This window comes from Zingiber officinale, chromosome 8A, assembly GCF_018446385.1.
Source record: "Zingiber officinale cultivar Zhangliang chromosome 8A, Zo_v1.1, whole genome shotgun sequence".
Taxonomy (NCBI): domain Eukaryota; kingdom Viridiplantae; phylum Streptophyta; class Magnoliopsida; order Zingiberales; family Zingiberaceae; genus Zingiber; species Zingiber officinale.
Window position 1 is genome coordinate 49,283,881 of NC_056000.1, and position 21,539 is coordinate 49,305,419.

The 21,539-nt window shown below is 41.8% G+C and overlaps 1 non-coding gene across 1 annotated transcript; it reads right to left on the minus strand.

The window, feature by feature from the left end:
* Window positions 1-5,166: 5,166 nt before the first annotated feature.
* LOC122013102 lies at window positions 5,167-5,272 on the minus strand. The gene has a single exon (XR_006120444.1). It is a non-coding gene; the product is annotated as a small nucleolar RNA R71 (small nucleolar RNA).
* Window positions 5,273-21,539: the final 16,267 nt, after the last annotated feature.

Genomic DNA, 21,539 nt, shown 5'->3' on the forward strand with positions numbered 1-21,539 from the left:
GGTCTTCTTCCGGACTCCACTACTATTCCGGCCGGCGATCAAGTGGCACTCCTAAACAACATTCCCAAGGACCTTTACGATTATATTGAGTAGACGTTTTTATATGTAATTAGGCCGCTCGGCTAAAGATGATCAGTTTTTGTACTTAAGCCGCTCGGCTTAAAGTTTTATTTTTAATGCAATGCTTTCCTTTCGCGTACTTTGCCCCTTTGGCTAGCTAATATATGTGTTGCCGGCCCATCTATTATCACACCTCTAGCATCCGGAAGGGATTTTTACGAAGTATTTTGGCGTGACCCTTCCGATCGGCTAAATATGTAATATTCCGCTTTGATAGCAGAGATCGCTCGCTAGATGCCGATGAAGTACCTTTGGGTTCTGAGCCGAGCGGAACGTAGAGACGGGCGAACGATATTGACGGCGAATTTCTTGGACACTTGTAGTGCTTTTTATTGGCCTCATCCGCTCGGAGGGTTTATAAACGTCGGCTCGTCTCTCGATTTTTAACGTCGGAGCTCGACGGTCTTCCGCTCGGAGGGTTTATAGACACCGGCTCGTTTCTCGATTTTTAACGTCGGAGCTCGACGGTCTTCCACTCGGAGGGTTTATAGACGCCGGCTCGTCTCTCGATATTTAACGTCGGAGCTCGATGGTCTTCCGCTCGAAGGGTTTATAGACGCCAGCTCGTCTCTCGATTTTTAACGTCGGAGCTCGACGGTCTTCCGCTCGGAGGGTTTATAGACGCCGACTCGTCTCTCGATTTTTAACGTCGGAGATCGACGGTCTTCCGCTTGGAGGGTTTATAGACGTCGACTCGTCTCTCGATATTTAACGTCGGAGCTCGACGGTCTTCCGCTCGGAGGGTTTATAGACGCCGGCTCGTCTCTCAATATTTAACGTCGGAGCTCGACGGTCTTCCGCTCGGAGGGTTTATAGACACTGGCTCGTCTCTCGATATTTAACGTCGGAGCTCGACGGTCTTCCGCTCGGAGGGTTTATAGACGTCGGCTCGTCTTTCGATTTTTAACGTCGGAGCTCGACGGTCTTCAAGGCTAATTTTAACACTACCGTTCAGCGAAGCTATTAGCCATCCCTTAAATCATTTTTGCTTCCTGCATTACAGGGACATAGGCGACCAAAATATACACAAAAACGAGTTACATCAGTGCACCTTTCACCCAACTCGATAAGGTTGGAGATGATTCGCGCTCCATGGTCGGTCCAGCTGTCGCCCGTCTTCCTCCAAATAATAAGCGCCCGAGCGGAGCTTTTCGATGATTTTGAAGGGGCCTGCCCAAGGAGCCTCCAGTTTGCCGACGTCGCCGACCGGCTTTACTTTCTTCCAGACAAGGTCGCCTACCTGGAATGATTTGGGGATTACGCGTCGATTGTAGTTTTGCTTCATCCGTTGCTGGTACGCCATCAGTCGGACGGACGCCTTGGCTCGCTCTTCGTCGACCAAATCCAGCTCCATGTTCCTCCGCTCGACGTTGCCATCATCATAATTCTGGATCCGGACGGACTCGACGCCGACTTCGACAGGAATCACCGCTTCGCCACCGTACACCAGATGGAAAGGCGTGACGCCCGTTCCTTCCTTTGGGGTCGTGCGGATGGCCCATAAGACGCCAGGCACTTCATCCACCCAGCTTCCTCCCCAATGGTCGAGCCGAGCGCGCAGAATATGAAGAATTTCCCGATTGGCTACTTTGGCTTGACCATTGCTTTGAGGATACGCCACGGACGTGAAGTGTTGCTCGATGACATAGCTTCTGCACCAATCTTCGAGCAACTTTCCTATGAATTGCCGACCGTTGTCTGAAACAAGTCGACGGGGGATGCCGAACCGGCAGATGATATGTTGCCAGATAAATTTCTTGACCATCTGCTCGGTGATCTTGGCTAGCGGCTCAGCCTCCACCCACTTGGAAAAATAATCAACCGCCACCAATAAAAATTTCCACTGTCCGGTCGCCATAGGAAACGGACCCACAATATCCATTCCCCATTGGTCGAACGGACAAGACACAGTAGATGCCTTCATTTCTTTCGCCGGTCGGTGAGAGAAATTATGATACCTTTGGCAAGAAAGGCACGTCGCGACGGTCTGAGCGGCGTCTGCTTGTAAAGTTGGCCAGAAGTATCCGGCCAGCAGGATTTTCTTAGCCAGCGATCGTCCGCCCGGATGCCCTCCGCAGGATCCCTGATGCACTTCTTGGAGGATGTACGCCGCGTCTTCCGAGCTCACGCATTTCAACAGTGGGCGAGAGAAAGCCTTCTTGTATAGTTGGTCTCCAATGAGCGTGAACCGACCGACTCTCCTCCTTAGTAGCTGGGCCTCATCCCGATCGGACGGTGTAGCACCCGAGCGGAGAAACTCCATGATGGGTGTCCGCCAGTCGCTGGGGAACGAGAGGCCCTCCATCCGGTCGACGTGTGCCACCAAAGATACTTGTTCAACTGGTTGCTGGATGGCGACCGGCGTTATTGCGCTTGCGAGTTTGGCTAACTCATCGGCCGCTTGGTTCTCCGCTCAGGGTATCTTCTGGATAATAACCTCTCTGAAGTCGGCCTTGAGTTTTTCGAAGGCTTGAGCGTAAAGCTTGAGCCGAGTGTTGTTGATTTCAAAATAGCCTGAGAGTTGTTGAGCGGCCAATTGGGAGTCTGAATGTAGCGTCACCCGGCCGGCCCCTACATGCCGGGTGATGTGCGTAGATTATATACTCTTTTATGCATGTTTTTACGCACATTTATATACTTTGAGCATGCTTGATCTATGCATTTTTATACTTCCAGCTTTCCTTTTAGCATATTTACTCTTTTGGTTCGGAGATCTGCTTTTTGTGCATTTTCTGTACACAGGAGTCGATTTGGTGAAGAATCTACATCTTTGGGCATGCATTGGAGGAAACGAAGGGAGAAAGCACCGGGCCGTGACCCTACACTGGTATGGAGCTCGGGCCGTGTGGAGTTTGGCACCAGAAGAGGAAGATGACATGGCGTGTGAACACGGCAGTGTCAAGATTTGAAGCCAACCAGAGCGAAGCCTTACAGGGCGTGTGGATCTGCAGTAGTGTGAGATTCGAGACCAAGCGGGTTGCGGTAGTGTGCACTGCAGTAGCATTTCCAGAGACTAAGCGGTGTGGTGTGCACCACACTGCAGTAGCATTTCTAGAGAGCGAAGGGTTATGGCGGTGTGGAGTCACTACTGCAGTAGTGCAGAGAGGAATCTGGACATGGCCGTGTCACGGGCCGTGTGGCGATTCCCTCCTCTATTTAAACCCTTCTTCATGAATTGAAGGGATCTCTCCCCTTTGGGAGAAAGCAAGATTTGGTGGTTTCCTCCCATTCTTGGGAGGATTGCTGATTCTAAGGAGATCTCGACGATTTCGACTCGGGAGGATTGGATCCGAAGACAAGGCTTCTTCGTAGATAAGTTTTCTCTTTCCCCTCTTCTTGTTTTCTTGGATTGGGGATTCAAGGAATGCTTGTAATCTCTATTTCTTCGGGTTTTCTTCCTCGATTCATGGAGTAGATCTTGTATTCTAGGATTAAGGGAGTATTTGTATGATGGATTGATGTAATCTCTAATGGATTTGCCATTTTCTTGTTTCAATGACATTGACTTGCTTGTATCAATTAGATCTTGAATGATTAATGGTGATTTGTGCTTAATTCTCATTCTTGATTGATTGTTTGGATTTCTTGTGGACTTTGTAAAGATAAACTCTCACTCGATCATCCGAGGGATCCACGTGACAGGTGCAAGCCCGTGTAAGGACGTTTGAGAGATAATCTTGAAGAGGAAATAGGTATATTCAAGAGAGTAGGATGGATTTTATGACTAGCTGCTTGTATCTTGATAGATTAATGAGTCGTGGGCTTCTACGTTGATATCCGAGGAAGGCATAGTAATAGGTGCACTTCTGTGTAAGGACAACATAGGTAAATGTCTAATTAATCCTATTTAGATACATTTCTCAGTCCTTAGCCGGTTGTTTATTGCAAGAGGGAACCGGCAACTTTCTACATGTTTGGCAATTGAGGGATAAGAATTGGTGAACCATTTACATTCAAGAAATCTTACAAAGAAACCGAAATTCCTAGAATCTCCCTTTATCATAACCCAAAACACTAGACTCTTGTTTGTTGATCTTTAAGACTAGATTTGTTTACCTTTACTTTGCTTTTGAAATGATTGGATAGTTGTTTAGCTAATTCACATTGAGGCATTTCTAGTGCTTATTCTAGTCCCTGTGGATACGATAATCTTTTATATTACTTGCGACATTTCCGTACACTTGCGGAGCGTAACAAGTTTTTGGCGCCGTGCGCTATAACATTAGGAATTATCAATTGAGTTAGACTAAACATAACTTTTCCTTTTTTTCTTTTGATTTGCATAGTTATAACTAATTGTTAGAATTCTGTTTTCGTAAGTTTTTCTTTTCTTGAATAACATTCTTGACAATTCTTTTTGTTGCAATTCTAATTCTAATTCTAACTTTGCATTCTTGATTTCTAGCACTCTAATCTAACTTTTCTCTATTTTCTCTTTTGATCTAGTTTCTTTCTTCTTTTCTTTTGTAAACATATCTTGCAATCTTTAGCATATGAATTATTCTAGACATTTTTTTTTTCCTTTTATCTTTTCTTTCTTGTTTTCATTATGCACTTTCTTTCTTGCAATTTAAATTCTGCATTCGCTTTCTTGCTTTTCATATTGCATTTTATTTCTTGTTTTTGATTCTTGATAATTTTCTTTTTCTTCTTGAACATCCATGAGCACTAACATGTCAAGCAGGACCATGAGAAATTTTTCTACACCCTTTTCTGCAAGATTTTTATCTCCCATTGTGCAACCTCAAATTGAAGTAGAAAGTTTCCAACTAGACCCAGAGATAATTTTCATGGTACAAGGTCACAAATTTGGAGGAGAAGTATCAGAAAGTCCTTATCTGCATCTTGAAACATTTTTAGAGATTTGTGATTTGGTGAAATGTGAAGGAGTATCAGCAAATGCAGTTCGATTGATGATATTTCCTTTCAGTATCAAGGATAAAGCAAGGACTTGGCTATATTCTCTCTGTCCTCAAAGCATCACAAGTTGGGAACAATTGGAGAAGCAATTTCTGAATCATTTTTTCCCTCCAAGTAGAACGGTGTATATGAGGAATTGCATAACAAATTTTTCTCAGGCATATGGAGAATCATTATTTGAAGCATGGGATAGATTCAAGAGTCTTCAAAGACAGTGCCCTCATCATGGTTTTGAAAAATGGTTGATTTTGCACATATTCTATGGGGGAATTTCTTTCTCAGACAAGACTTTATTGGATTCATCAGCTGGAGGTTCTTTTATGGACAAAAGTGTAGATGAAGCTTATTCATTAATTGATCAAGTGACATTGAACCTCCATGAATGGTCGAACAAAAGTTGGATGGAATTTCCCTCAGATATTCAAAAAGTGCAAACTATAAATGTAAGAGAGCCTTTCAAACAAAATGAAATTCAACCACCTAAAAATGTTGAAATTCACAAGTCACAGAGTGAGGAGTTCAAACATTTGGGGGCAAAGCTTGATAGTATTGTTTCAAAATGGTTTAAAGAAGATCCCCTTCCTACACAGTCAAGATCCAATGAAAAGTGTGATGATGTGGGGTTGAGAAGTGGCAAAAATCATGAAGAACTTCTGAAGAATGACATGTTTAGAATTGAGGAGAAGAATAATAGAAGATCACAAGAACTCAATTCCATTTATCTAGGAAGTTCCCAAAGGCCAGAAGTACCTTTCCCTCAACGATTAATCACACCAGCATTAGATAAGCAAGTTGGACCTCCTCCAAAAGCTCAAAAGGAATTTGGGAAAAAGGGAGTTCAGTCTTTCCCAGGACCTTCACTAAGGGTTCCTTTTCCACAAAGGTTAGTGGGGGTCAATGAAAATAAAGACTTCGGCAAATCCTGTGACACTAATACGGTTGAGTGTAGATTTTTGAATATATATGAAGATGAAGATTTTTCAGATGAGGATTTTATTGATAATGTAGTGGTAAATAAGTTTTCAGATCTATCTCAAAATTTTATAAGGTGTTATAGTGACATCGAATTTTCAGATGATGAATGTGATGTGGTAGATCAACTTAAAACTGCAAGTGAAGTTATTGATCCTCTTGTTATTGATTCTCCTATTGAGGACATAGATGTTGGTTTATTTTTTGATGTATGTGTTGATGATGATGATATGGAAGAATGTGTAGGGAGCTGTGTTGTGGAAGCAGCATCTCAAGGATCACCACCTTTATCAAGACAACCCTTAGAGGTTTTAAGAATTGATCATGTTGTGGAACAATGTGTAGGGACTTATACAGAGCTAGTAGAGTCTCGAGAATCACCATCATTGATATCATCAACACCTAAGCTAGAGCCAGAACCATCATTTGATTCAGAGGAAGTCACATCTACATGTTTAGAAATTTCAGGTATTTCTCAACAAAGTAAGGTTAGTATTTCTTGTGATCTTTTGGAAAACTTTATGGAGGTACCTATAATTGACTTTGTTGGATGTGATTCAGTTTTTATTACTTATTCATCTTATCTTGATATGGTTCTAGCTCTATACTATATAACATGCTTGTGGGAGATTTGTTTTCTTTTGATGTGCAGATTTCACATGGGCCAATAATTGGAAGCTCAATCTGAACCGTCTTCGACCACCTGAAAAAATTTCCAAGAAGACGAAGATGGAGAGAGTTATACTTTACTTTGTAGCTCCTTTGATGAAAGCTCCCTCCATAATAAGAGCCCTTGGTAGGAGGGTTCTAAAATATCTTACCCCTCCAAGAGCAAGATTTAGATAAATCTAATGAGGTGGTCGAGCTAATGACCTTAAACAAGCGCTTCTTGGGAGGCAACCCAAGTTCATTTTCCTTATTTTCTTTTATGTCTTTAGTTCTCTCTTTATAATAAACATGTATCCTCTACTTAATTTTTCTTGTCTATCTTATTGTTGTAGAATTCAAAGTTGTGGAGGAATGTGAGTATTGGATGGAGGAGTATCTTTAAAAACATAAACGTCAACCATTTGGAGCTCATCACTTGGTAATTTCTTTTAAAATCTCCTCCACATTGTTTTTAGTTTTCATTGGAACAATGAAAAATTTAAGTCTGGGGGGATGCATTATATGCATTTGATTTGCTTTGTTTGTTTTTGTTTTTGCTTATGTCTTGCATTGTGTTTTGATTTTTTGTGGCATACATCTTGAGAACATCAAAACTTCACTTATATGCTTTCTTGGATTCAAGTGAAATGTTAGCACGATTATTGGCTTGATTCATGATGTTCGAATGATGCTAGTAGTAAACTTTGTGTAGTTCTTTTTTCTATCTTGGGAAGCATTAATAAGCTAAGAATCTTATGGTGATGAGTTTTAGTTTTGGTTCAACCTTAAGGATTTTATCTTCACTACACTTGTGCTTGATGCTTGAATAGTTGATGTCATTGAAATAGTCATGATTCATCTTGTTTGCTTAGTACTTGGTTTCCATGGTGATCTCTCAACTTTCATTTTGGTTACTGGATGAGGCTCAAATCATTAAAGCTCATTTGGAAAAATCAAAATATCCCAACATGTGTGCTAAAAGTACATTTGTGAATAAGTTTTGCACAATGCAAACACTTATAAAAAAAAAATAAAAAGGGATATAAAAAAAAGTTGTCATGAGTGGAATCTAGCAAGTCACCCCTTTGAGACCGAGTTAGGTTACTGGGGAAATGGCTGCCTAGCTTCCTTGAGATTGAGCACACCTTTGAGACCTTGGGTTAGTTGAGAAATATGAACCAAGTGAATGGTGAGTAAGTGTCTATCACTGGTTACTTGTCTTTCACTGGAAACATTAGGAATTCAAATTTGATGACGACTTGACTAGGACATGGATTGAAACTTGAAGGGTGTTGAGTTACTTTTACATGCACAAGATTCTTATGCTTGAACCATACTTTACTTGTTTCCATGATCAAGCTTGTTAATGAAACTTTTGATAGAGTTAGGAAAGTGCACTTGGGTTTTATGAATGTGTTGTAGAACATATGAATTTAGATTGACATTTTGCTTGAGGACAAGCAAAGGTTTAAGTCAGGGGTGTGATGTCGTAGATTATATACTCTTTATGCATGTTTTACGCACATTTATATACTTTGAGCATGCTTGATCTATGCATTTTATACTTCCACTTTCCTTTTAGCATATTTACTCTTTTGGTTGGAGATCCGCTTTTGTGCATTTTCTGTAAGAGTCGATTTGGTGAAGAATCTACATCTTTGGGCATGCATTGGAGGAAGCGAAGGGAGAAAGCACCGCGACCATACACTGGTATGGAGCTCGGGCCGTGTGGAGTTTGGCACCAACAGAAGAGGAAGATGACATGGCGTGTGAAGCCTTGAAGCCTACCAGTAATTTGAAGCCAACCAGAGCAGAAGCCTTACAAGGCCGTGTGGATCTACAGTAGTGTGAGATTTCGAGACCAAGCGGTGCAGTGTGCACTACAGTAGTGTAGCATTCGAGACTAAGCGGTGTGGCGTGTGCACCACACTGCAGTAGTGTTTCGAGAGCGAAGGGTTACGGCGTGTGGAGTCACACTACTGCATTGGCGAGAGGGGCTGGACATGGCGTGTGAATCTCACACGGCCGTGTGGCGCCTGATTCCCTCCTCTATTTAAACCCTTCTTCATGAATTGAAAGGGATCTCTCCCTTTGGGAGAAAGCAAGATTTGGTGGTTTCCTCCCATTCTTGGGAGGATTTCTGGGCGATTCTAAGGGAGATCTCGACGATTTCGACTCTGGAGCGAGGATTGGATCCGAAGACAAGGCTTCTTCGTAGATAAGTTTTCTCTTTCCCCTCTTCTTGTTTTCTTGGATTGGGGATTCAAGGAATGCTTGTAATCTCTATTTCTTCGGGTTTTCTTCCTCGATTCATGGAGTAGATCTTGTATTCTAGGATTAAGGGAGTATTTGTATGATGGATTGATGTAATCTCTAATGGATTTGCCATTTTCTTGTTTCAATGACATTGACTTGCTTGTATCAATTAGATCTTGAATGATTAATGGTGATTTGTGCTTAATTCTCATTCTTGATTGATTGTTTGGATTTCTTGTGGACTTTGTAAAGATAAACTCTCACTCGATCATCCGAGGGATCCACGTGACAGGTGCAAGCCCGTGTAAGGACGTTTGAGAGATAATCTTGAAGAGGAAATAGGGATATTCAAGAGAGTAGGATGGATTTTATGACTAGCTGCTTGTATCTTGATAGATTAATGAGTCGTGGGCTTCTACGTTGATATCCGAGGAAGGCATAGTAATAGGTGCACTTCTGTGTAAGGACAACATAGGTACATGTCTAATTAATCCTATTTAGATACATTTCTCAGTCCTTAGCCGGTTGTCTATTGCAAGAGGGAACCGGCAACTTTCTACATGTTTGGCAATTGAGGGATAAGAATTGGTGAACCATTTACATTCAAGAAGTCTTACAAAGAAACCGAAACTCCTAGAATCTCCCTTTATCATAACCCAAAACACTAGACTCTTGTTTGTTGATCTTTAAGACTAGATTTGTTTACCTTTACTTTGCTTTTGAAATGATTGGATAGTTGTTTAGCTAATTCGCATTGAGGCATTTCTAGTGCTTATTCCAGTCCCTGTGGATACGATAATCTTTTATATTACTTGCGACATTTCCGTACACTTGCGGAGCGTAACACCGGGCAGCTTGTAAGACGGCTATAAGAGCCTCATACTCCGCTTCGTTATTTGTAGCTCGATAATCCAGCCGGACGGACAAGTGCATCTTTTCTTCTTGAGGAGAGAGTAATAATACGCCAATCCCGCTTCCGAGCCGAGTGGACGATCCATCCACGAATAGTTTCCACATGGCTTCGGGTTCTGGCCTTTGTACTTCGGTGACGAAATCTGCCAAGGACTGTGTCTTTATCGCCGAACGGGGCTGGTATTGAATATCAAATCCGCTCAACTCCGTTGTCCATTTGATGAGCCGCCCGGACGCTTCTGGATTCAACAGCACTCTTCCCAATGGATTGTTCGTCCGGACGATAACAGTATGAGCCAAGAAATAGGGACGGAGGCGTCGAGCAGCGAGGACCAAAGCGAAAGCCAGTTTCTCGAGCTCAGTGTAGCGAGATTCAGCATCTTTTAAAATATGACTCAGAAAATATACAGGCTCTTCTCCGCTCGCCCTTACTAGTGCTGAGCCGACGGCTTGCTCGGTTGAAGATAAGTAGATACAAAGTGGCTCACCTGTAGCTGGCTTGGCTAGTACCGGAAGAGAATTCAAATATGTCTTCAGCTCTTCGAACGCCCGATCGCATTCTTCGTCCCAGTGAAACTTGGTGGCTTTGCGCAAGATTTTGAAAAAAGGCAGGCTCCGATCGGTAGTCTTGGAGATAAATCTGGACATGGCAGTTATCCGACCGGTCAAGCGCTGCACTTCCCTCAGATTTCTTTGGAGCGGCATATCTTGTAAGGCTTTTACTTTGTTGGGATTTGCTTCAATGCCCCGCTCGGTCACTATGTAACCCAAGAAACGCCCTCCTTTTGCTCCGAACAGGCACTTCTGAGGGTTTAGCTTAACTCCATATTTCCGTAGCGTTCTGAAAGTCTCTTCCATGTCTCCTAAGAGATCGGTCGCTCGGACGGACTTGATGAGAATGTTGTCCACGTATACTTCCAGATTTCGCCCGATCTGCTCTTTGAACACTTTGTTCATCAAGCGCTGATAAGTGGCTCCCGCGTTCTTCAGTCCGAACGGCATCACATTATAGCAATAGGTGTCGTCGGCTGTAACGAAGCTGACTTTTTCTTGATCTTCTCGGGCGAGCGGCACTTGATGATAGTCTTGATAAGCGTCGAGCATGCATATCAACTCGCAGCCGGCCGTAGAGTCCACCAGTTGATCGATTCGGAGCAGGGGATAAAAATCCTTTGGGCACGCCTTGTTAAGGTCCCGGAAATCGATGCCCACTCTCCACTTGTTGCCAGGCTTGGAGACAAGCACCACGCTCGCCAACCAGCTCGGGAACTGGACCTCGCGTATGTGGCCGGCCTCCAGGAGTTTCTCCACCTCCGCTCGGATGATGACATTCTGTTCGGCGCTGAAATCCCTCTTTCTCTGCTTCACTGGTCGAGCATCCGGTTGGATATGGAGCTCATGCTGCGCTATACTTGGTGAAATTCCGGGCAACTCATGCGTCAACCAGACGAAGACATCATGGTTTCTCTGGAGGCATTGGATCACTTCCTCCTTCTGGCTCGCCTCTAGATCGAACGCGATGAATGTCGTGGCCTCCGATCGGGTCGGGTGAATTTGCACTTCCTCTTTTTCTTCATAAATCAAAGAGGGTGGCTTTTCAGTGATAGCATTCACCTCGATCCGGGGCGTCTTCCGAGCGGCATTGGCTTCTGCTCGGACCATCTCGACGTAACATCGTCGAGCTGCTAGTTGATCTCCTCGTACTTCTCCCACTTTGTCCTCGACGGGGAACTTGATCCTCTGGTGGAAGGTGGAGACGGCCGCTCGGAATTCACTGAGAGCTGGTCGCCCCAATATGACGTTGTATGCCGACGGAGAGTCCACCACGACGAAGTTTGCAGTACGCGTCCTTCTGAGCGGCTCTTCTCCCAGCGAAATAGCCAATCGGATTTGTCCAACCGGCTGAACTTCGTTGCCCGTAAACCCGTAAAGGGGAGTCGTCATGGGCAGCAGCTCGGCTCGATCAATTTGTAGTTGATCGAATGCCTTTTTGAATATGATATTAACCGAGCTTCCTGTGTCAATAAAAACGCGGTGAATAATGTAATTGGCTATTACCGCTTTGATGAGAAGAGCGTCGTCATGGGGAACTTCAACTCCTTCCAAGTCCCTGGGCCCGAAACTAATTTCGGGTCCGCTCGCCCGTTCCTGGCTGCAGCCGACCACATGGATCTGGAGCTGCCGGACGCTCGCCTTCCTTGCTCGGTTGGAATCTCCTCCGGTCGGACCACCAGCTATGATGTTGATTTCGCCTCGGGAAGAGTTGTTTCTATTCTCTTCTTCCCGAGGGGACGGTCTAAGCCGCTCCCTAGACATCCGAGGATTGTCTTCACGCCTTGGAGTATGCTGCCGCTCGGGAGTTTGTCTTTGTCGGGGATCAGATATAGTCCGATCGGCTCCGTGAGTTCTCTGTCGCCTATCGGACGATGGCGATCGGCGGCCGCCGCTCTGGGGAACGGGATGGGCGATCAAGGGAAGACTCCGACAATCTCTGGTGTTGTGCATGTCCGTCCGGTGGAATGAGCAAAACATAGGAGTCCATTTCTTCTTTTGCTTGGGCCGTTCGGCTGCTACTTCTTGGACATGAGATCTTGGATGATGAGAACAAATTGTCTCGGCCCGCGGTCCTCTGGGCGGCTGATGAGCAATGTGAGGCTTCCGCTCGGCAGGAGGAGCCCTCTCAGTCGGGATTTCCTTTCTTCGTGTCGCTTGGGCTTCCTCCACGTTGATGTATTCGTTAGCCCGGTGCAGCATATGGTCGTAGTCTCGAGGTGGTTTCCGAATGAGCGATCGGAAGAAATCCCCATCCACGAGGCCTTGTGTGAAGGCATTCATCATGGTCTCCGAGGTGGCTGTTGGAATGTCCATGGCCAACTGGTTGAACCGCTGGATATAGGCTCGAAGCGATTCCCTGGGCTCTTGTTTGATGGCGAATAGGCTGACACTCGTCTTCTGGTAGCGCCGACTGCTGGCGAAGTGGTGGAGGAAGGCCGTACGGAAGTCTTTGAAGCTTGTGATAGATCCGTCCGGCAACCTCCGAAACCACCGTTGAGCCGATCCAGAGAGGGTGGTGAGGAAAACCCGACACTTCACCCCATCTGTGTATTGATGCAGGGTTGCCGTGTTATCAAACTTACCTAAATGATCATCCGAGTCGGTGGTTCCATTGTATTCACCGATCGTCGGAGGCACATAGTGCTTGGGCAAAGGATCTCGTAGAATAGCCTCTGAAAATTGGCGGTTGATCCGCTCGGGCGATGCGTCCGCTCGGGGGGCTTTCCCTTTTTTGTTATCTCATCTTGGCATTTCATCCGAAGAAGATCCCCGATCTCGATTAGTTACTGCGGCTTCAGGAGTGCGGAATAGGGCCCGATGGAATGCAACGGTGGCCTGAGGTGCTTCCGCTCGGCCGCCTGATGCTGATGTAGATCTGCTGACTATCCGCCCGGACCTCCGATGAACCTACACAGAAGTCGGGCCGGGAAGGGGTTCCCGGCGATAACCCTCCGACGCTCAAGTCAGGCAAAGCTCAACAAGAAAGTGGCTCCAAGAATTGTAGAATGCGTACCTCTGGCGAAGAGTGAGGGCCTTTATATAGGGCTATGGAGAAGCGAGTGCACACACACCGAGGTGTACACGTGTCCTTCCTCATACCGTAGTGTGGGCTTGTCAGAGGAGCTTGCCTGACACCATACTGCTACAGTTTAGGCACGTCTCTGATGGGACAGCGGATCCTTCTGTCGTAGGATTCTGAGTATGGCCTGCACGTAGAACATGCCCGCTGTCAGAAAAAGATGTCCCTTGTCCTTTTCCCCTTACTCCCGACCGGGCGTCCAGCCGGCCAGCCTCCACCATACGTCCGGCCGGACACATATAGCGGTCTACTTGGGAGATTCTTGGTAATGTGCTTTGTGGAGACTGTCAGCAGTATGCTACCTTATGTATTCGGCCGAGCTTGCCATCCGCTCGGCCTTACCATCCTGTTCAACGAGCGCCGGGGCCCAACTTCCTGCCAGGGCGCCTTTTGCTATCAGTTAGACACCGGTCGGCCGGCCGAGCGGTCGACCCACCCTTCTTCGGTCGGCCACCTGCCCTTTGACTTCCACGTGGCGTTGACTCCCAGAATGGGGGTCCCCTATTCTTACCGCCGGATCAATTAGAAAGGTAGATAAAAACTTAGGCAATAACTCTAAAGATTTTAGTTATAGGCCTAAAAATAGAAATGCTCATAGGAATCAAGAAAAATCCAAAACTATGGATTTAATGATGGAAAATCAAGTTTTGAGGTCAAAACTTGATAAAATATAAAAGACCCTAAAAAAGATGAAAAATATCCTCAAGGGACAAAATGAGCACAACCTAAGGCTAGGAACACAAAGGTCACTAAATGATAGGAAAGGTTTGGGATACAAACCTCAAGTCAAGAAGGATGCTCCTTCTTATCATAGGGTTCTATATAGTTTGGAACCAACCCTAGGTCTATGGGTCAAGTCAAAGATACAAGGGAAGTTATCCCTAGAAGTATTTTTTGTCAAAACCAATATTACTAAGACTTCTAAGAAAATCACCAAGAAGGTCATAAGGGAAGCAATTCCTAAAGTTGACATAGTGGAAGTGACCAAGGCTTCTAAGAAGCCTAAAAAAGTCATTAGAAGGTATCTAGCGAAGTTATCCTTAGTAAGTACCTAGAGCATTCAAGGAGCATAAATAGGTGTTGGGTTCCTAGGACCATTTTCTCTACCCCTTAGATGAGTTAGAGAGTGTCAGCTATAATTGGAAGGGTAGTTAACCCAACCTTAATGAAGTTGACACTTGGAGAGTATTTTCAAGGTTTTTGTTAACCTTTGAAAATGAAATGGATTAATTAGTTACTCTTTAGAAAAGTAAAATGTGCCAACATTTAAGGAATTTAACTTAATTTAAATTGGCAAAATTAATCAAGAGTAAAAGAAATGTCAAGTTGGGTTTTGATATTTTCTTGAGATAATATGGGCAATCTATACTTAATTTTAGGTTTAGCTAAGGATTTAAGATACTTAGATAGATGATCTAGGTATATTGTATTTATGTTAATTGCCATGCTTTTTTTGCCCATCATATGTCATGACATCATGTTTAGCATTCATGATTATTATGAAAAATATAAAAATATCATGTCATGTCACACATACATTATGTAGTAATAGTATATTTTCTCTTAAAAATTTTATTTCTTTTTGATGTATGTCATAACTCATCATGCATTGTTTTAATTTCGTTGTAATTAAGTACAATGACATTTACTAACAAGTGACATTCGAGGTGGATGTTCATAACTCCTAAAATGCCTAGATAGACATGCATGATCCCTAGTTTAGGGCAAAATCAAAAACTACATCTCACAAGGACTATAAGATGACTTGTATATCTTTTAGTACACATTAGATACAAGTGAGATGTTAAGATGATGAACAAGACTCAAGATGTTGATTTAGTGCATCTTATTGAGTTTTGAATCCATCAAAAAACATAGTTATGTGACATCAAATCATTGGAAAAGCTAATGTACAAGTCATGTGCATTGAGCCCAAAGAACATGGTTGAAAATTGGTTTTAAAAAATATTTTAAATATACTTTAGAAAACCATGATGAATACTATATTTTGATAGTAATCACCATTGCAAAATTAGACACAAACTAGAAAAAAACATTGAAGTTTTCAAAAGTTTTCAAGTTTGTGTCAATCTTTGAAAATAAAATATATTTTCTTAGGAAACTTTTTTTCCATGATAGTATATACCCTAAATATTATCTACAATAATTTTCATGATTTTTATAATTTTATATAATTTTTTAGGAGTTTCTGAATTTCGCTAAAATTGAATTTCAGCAAATCAGAACCCCAATCGATCAACTGATCGATTGGATGTGTTTCTCGTGAGCAGTAGCTCACAAAATCGATCAACCGATCGATCCATTCATGCTTGGATCGATCGGGCAATCAGTTCAGAGGCAGTTTCTGCGAACATAACTTCTCTGAATCGATCATTTGATCTATTGAGCTAGTGTTAATCGATTGAGTCTCAACCCAATCGATTGAAAAGGCTGATTTTGGCTAGGAAAGTCTGATTTTAGCACTTTGAGCCATGTTTAGCCTCTTTAACCACTTTTAAACCCTTGAAATGCATTTGTATACATTTAAGGGTAGTTTTCATGATGAAAACAAGGAGAAATGGTTAAGGAACACTAGGTTAAAGTTTAGTTTCAACATTGAATCCTTTAAATCTCAAAACTTCAAATTTTTAGATTTCCTAAAGATTTAGGAACTCTAAGTCATTGTTGGTGCAATGGCAGAAGTTTGAAGCATGTTTTTAGGGGGAGCTACTCTTTAAAAACATGGAAATATTCTTCCGAAACTATTGAAGGTAGTAAATCCTTCGTTTGGATAAATGCTTAAGGTTGAGCATTGGGGAACAATGGAAGATCGGATATTTTCATTGTTGGAAAGAAGAATGCTTTAGGAGGAGCATTGAATATAATGAAGGGAATGAGACCTTCATTGCAAGTGTGAAGTTGGTTAATGCTCAAGGGTGAGCATTGGATATAATTAAGGGTATGGGACATTCATTATGATGTTGTGAACAACGAGTGAGGTTGTGAACAATGTTGAGTAACTCTTCAGTGGGAGAGTTTTTTATGTATGTCAATAGGGGGAGAATGTAGGGTTTAAGTTAGGCTTTTGTCCCTCTAGAAAAGTTTGGGAGAGAATGTAAGGTCTATATTATGCCTTCATTATCTAAAGGGGGAGTTTGCCGCCTAGGAAGGGAAAGAATGGAGGAAACTCTCATTCATGCCTTGGCATAAAAAGAAGTTGAGGCTATGAGATTAGCCTAACTTAAAGGTATTGTCAAACATAAAAAAAGGAGAGATTGTTGGTGCAATATCCCCTGAGTCAGGTTGACTAAGCTTAAGTTAGCTCAAGCTTGAGTCTTGATGTTTAGATTTTAATGTTTGACAATACATGGAGATTGCAGGTATAATTATCTGATTGGGGAGATTGTTGGAGCAATTTCCCTCTGGTCAAGGGATGACCAGTTTGATGTGAAGAAAAGTCAAGTAGATCAAGGTTGACTGGATACTTGATTGGAAAGTCCTGGTAAATGAAGCCAGACAGTTAGAATTCCTGGTGAGTGAAGCCAAGTGAGACCTAGTGAGTAAAGTTAGGCAGTTGAAAAATCCTAGTGAGTGAAGTCAGGTGAAAGACCTAGTGAGTGAAGTTAGGTAGATGGAAAGTCCTGGTGAGTGAAGCCGGGCAGTGGGAAAATCCTGGTGAGTGAAGCCAGGTGAAAGACCTAGTGAGTGAAGCTAGGCAGATGGAAAGTCTCGGTGAGTGAAGTCGAGCAGTGGTAAAATCCTGGTGAGTGAAGCCAGATGAAAACTCTAGTGAGTGAAGGTAGGTAGAAGGAAAGACCTGGTGAGTGAAGTCAGGCACGTGAAGATCCAGGTGAGTCAAGGTTGACCGGACACCTAGTGTTGGGAAGCCCAAGTAGGTTAAAGGATTAACTGGATACTTGGCACAAGGAAATCCAGATGTGTCAAGGTTAACCGGACATCTGGTGGAAGTCCAAGTGGGTCATAGAAGACCGGACACTTGGCACGAGATGGTAAGTCCAAATGGGTCAAGGTTGACCGGACATTTGGCACGAGGAGAAAAGTCTAAGTAGGTCAAAGGGTTGACCGGACACTTGGTGAAGAAGTCTCGGCAGGTTAAGGTTAGCCAGATGTTAGGCATGAGGAGTTTCAATAGGTAACAATTAACCAGATGTTGGAATTAGGGACCTTAGACTTGAGTTAAGCAAGTCAAAGGGAGGTCAATCGATTAACCGATCAATTGAACTGTGATTCAATCGATCAGCCGATCGATAGAACTATGGTTTAATCGATCAGCCAATCGATTGAAGGTGTAATGCGAAGAAGGTTGGCCCAATCAATTGACTGATAGATTAGGAAGTGAAATCGCGAGCACATAATACTCCCTAATTGATTGGATGATCGATTGGGCTCCCCAATCGATTGGGGCCTGTTTTTCTCCCACGATCGCGAGAAAGCTTGAATCGATCAATCGATCGATTCAGGCACTTTCCAGAGAACACAGAAGAGGGTTGAATCGATCAACCGATTGATTCAGTCGATCAATTGGGAGGAGACTGTTGTGCAGGATAAAGCTGTTGGCGAGCGTCTTTCTCCGCATATCTTCCTCTCCACTTCTTACGATCACTCTTAGCTGTTCACACTAGTTCTTGAAGCTTTTTTGGAGCAAAGTGTTGTTGAACTTCCAAGATCAAGAGACGTTCCACACAAGAAGAAGAAGCTAGGGTTTGAGTATCATGTTGTAAATCTTGTAAGATTTTATTTGTATTTGCTTCCCTTTTCTTTCTTCTTGTATTGAGAGTTTGTATAAGACTTCTCCGCCTTCGGTAGTTACCGAGAATGAGTGTTTTTATTAGCGGAGTGTGTGTCGCGTGTAGATTGTTGGATTAGTCATCTCTGATAGGAACTTTGCGTTTGGCTCGAAGGGGGTGAATAACCTTTCTTCGATTTTTCACCTACAACTTGTTAGCAGAAGCAAATAGAAATAAAGGAAAGACAAGAAAAACAAGAAAACAATGCTAACTCCTTTGTTTACTTGGTCTCCACCTCCTTGAGGTGACTAATCTAAGGCACACACCCACACAATCAAGCTCCACTATAAACTTCTCCTTCTCGAATCACAAACGAAGGTGGAGAAACTCTTACAAGATTTCCTCTTCCTCTTTACAAAATGAGATTTAGGCTTATGAGGAGGAGGATCAGAATCTGTAGGCTTGAAGATCACTTAATGAGCACTTTTTCAATTTTGAACAGTAGTAGTTTGCTCCCAGCTTCAAGAACCACTTTTATAGTTTCTCCCGATATCAGTCGACTGATATAGCTATCAGTCGATTGATGGACTTCAACGACACTTAAGATTTAGAGAGATTTTCAGCCGCTAGCCCATAACGATCATCTACCAGTCGACTGGTGCCCGATTCCAAACAGCCTGCCGACATTCTGTTTGTTTTGTGTCTTGGTACCAGTCGACTGATACCTTATATCTTTTAAGATCACAGCATTTTTATAATTTTGAGACTTTCATTACTTTATATACTTGAATTACTTTCTTAGCTTAGACTTCATGCCTCCAAGCACCTTCCATCAGCCTTGCGCCTTTAGGATGCTTCCGTCTCCATGACTCCTCATCCTTGTGCTTGCCTTCAAGGGCTACCTTTGGCTTTGTCATGCTAAGTCATCTTTTTGCCAAGTCTTCATATCTGCTCACTCAACATTTATGTTATATCACAATTAACGCTTAACTTAAACTTATTTAACCAAACATCAACAATGAGTAATGTCTTGAGCAAGATTGCTCCAATAACCTCTTCTTGAAGTGGATACCAAGTAAATCCTTGTGTTAGCGTTGTAAGTGTTGCTTCAAGTCCATTCCGCTGTAAATCATCATCACAAAGCAAGACGACAAGTGCGCGACGAGCTATTCACCCCCTCCCCCTCTAGCATAAATCGAACCTAACAGGATGTTGGGCATGACCCACCATTGGAAATCATCACACACGCTAGGAGCTTGCCAAACTCCTCATCGTTCTTCATGAGCAATTGAATGTGCCTTGGGATGACGCGTCATTTCCGGCCAACTCCAACACCTTGAATAATAAAGAAATGTAAATTTAGGTAGAGAAGGGGATCCCTAGTAAAAGAACAAAACAACGAAGCGATTTACCTCAGCATCTATGTACTCAAGGAATACACAGAGAGACCGGTGCACTGGAACCAACGTGCTGAGAGTATCGATTGACCCTAAGGTAGTGAGCGATGCTCTCCACCGGGAACTGGACGCCAGCCTTCTGTGACCAAGAAACAACGTTCATCCCCTTGGCCTCGATGGCCACTCTTAGTCGTCGTCGCCCCACTGCTGTCAAACTCATCACAAGAGATTGAAGCCATTTGATGGGAAAAAAAATAGCAGCAACGATAGATGTTAGATGGGTAGGGTTTGCACATGATTTTAATGAACGGGTCATCACTCGGATTGCCAACATAGAACAACTAAAGGCGTTAGATGATGTGAGAAATTTAGATATCTGACTGTCATGATTTGATTTCACATAACGATAATCCTCTTTTCCAATTAAGTAAAACATGCTCCACAAATCATCCATTATCAATAATACTGAATAAATGACAATAGCACAATATAGTCAATCATTGGTTTTTTTTTCCTTTTTTATTTTTTACATATTTTTATTATTTTTAAATATTTTTTACATGTATTCCCTTTTTTTATTATTTACACAGTTTTCCTTTTTTTATTTTGTACACGCTATTTCTTTTTTATTTTTTTACACATTTTCCCTATTTTTAATTTTTACACGTTTTTTATTTTTAAATGTATTTCCTTTTTATTATTTACACAATTTTCCTTTTTAATTTTTTGCACGCTTTTCCTCACATTTTCTTTTTTTTCTAAAAAAAATATTTTACACATTTTTCTTTTTTAATTTTTTACAATTTTTTATATTACTTTTTTATCTACTAGAATAATTTAGACGAGTGCAGTTTGAAGTTAGTGTCATTTGCAAATCAATTTTTACCCATTAAAAAAAAATATATATATCCACTATCTTAGCGATCATCTTGTGTCGAGCTCACGGATATGAAAGAAGATAAATGTAGATACACAAGTATTAGACGTATGGTGGTGTGACCACAGGTCGTCAATTTCTGATAATCGACTCTTGACCATATGTTAGAGATGTTATGCGTCCATAATATGTGTTATACCCTAAGAGGATTACATATTAGAGGAGAGAATATAAGTAGTTTATTGTCGCACTAATTCTTATCCATCAGAAGAGAGAATGGTTTATAGTAGCACTTTATATAAAATGTTGTTAGTGATTTGAAAATTACTCCTAGAAGTTGAGCAATAGAAACGATGAGTAGCAGCATTTGACACAGAACCGTTGCTACATAGATAATATCAATGTCGTGCGATTCATTGCACCATTATCTTGGGATAAACTATTAATTTAGGTTGGATACGTCAAGTTGAATCCGTCGGATTGATACACTTTAATTGTTATTTTTTAAAAATATTATTAATCAATTTTAACTTTGATAAATTATTAATTAAATTTATCTGATAAAAAATATTTAATTAGTAATTAATTCTTTTTTAACATCCACGATAACAAAAATACTTATAACAATTAGTGGATAAGCGAGAGTATGAAAACAATAGTATAAAAATTGACAACAAAAGAGAGAAATTGAAAAAAAAAATAGAGATAAATAATCTATTTTAAAATTAAATATATTTTATAAAAATTAAACATAAAAATGTCATGTCTAAATTTTTTAAAAAATATATAAAAAATTAATAATAAGTGTAACCAATAAATATTTTAATACATTAGTGAAACCTAACTCACATTAGTAAAAAATTAAATATTATCTTCAAATATGATTTTGATAAATAATAAATTAAACATTATTGAAAAAATAAATTTAGTTAGTAAAAAATTATATATTACTTGTCAAATCTAACTTTGATTATAAAAATAAATTAAATATTACCCGCCTAAAAAATTATACATTACCGACAAATATATTTGATAAAAATAAAAATTAAATATTA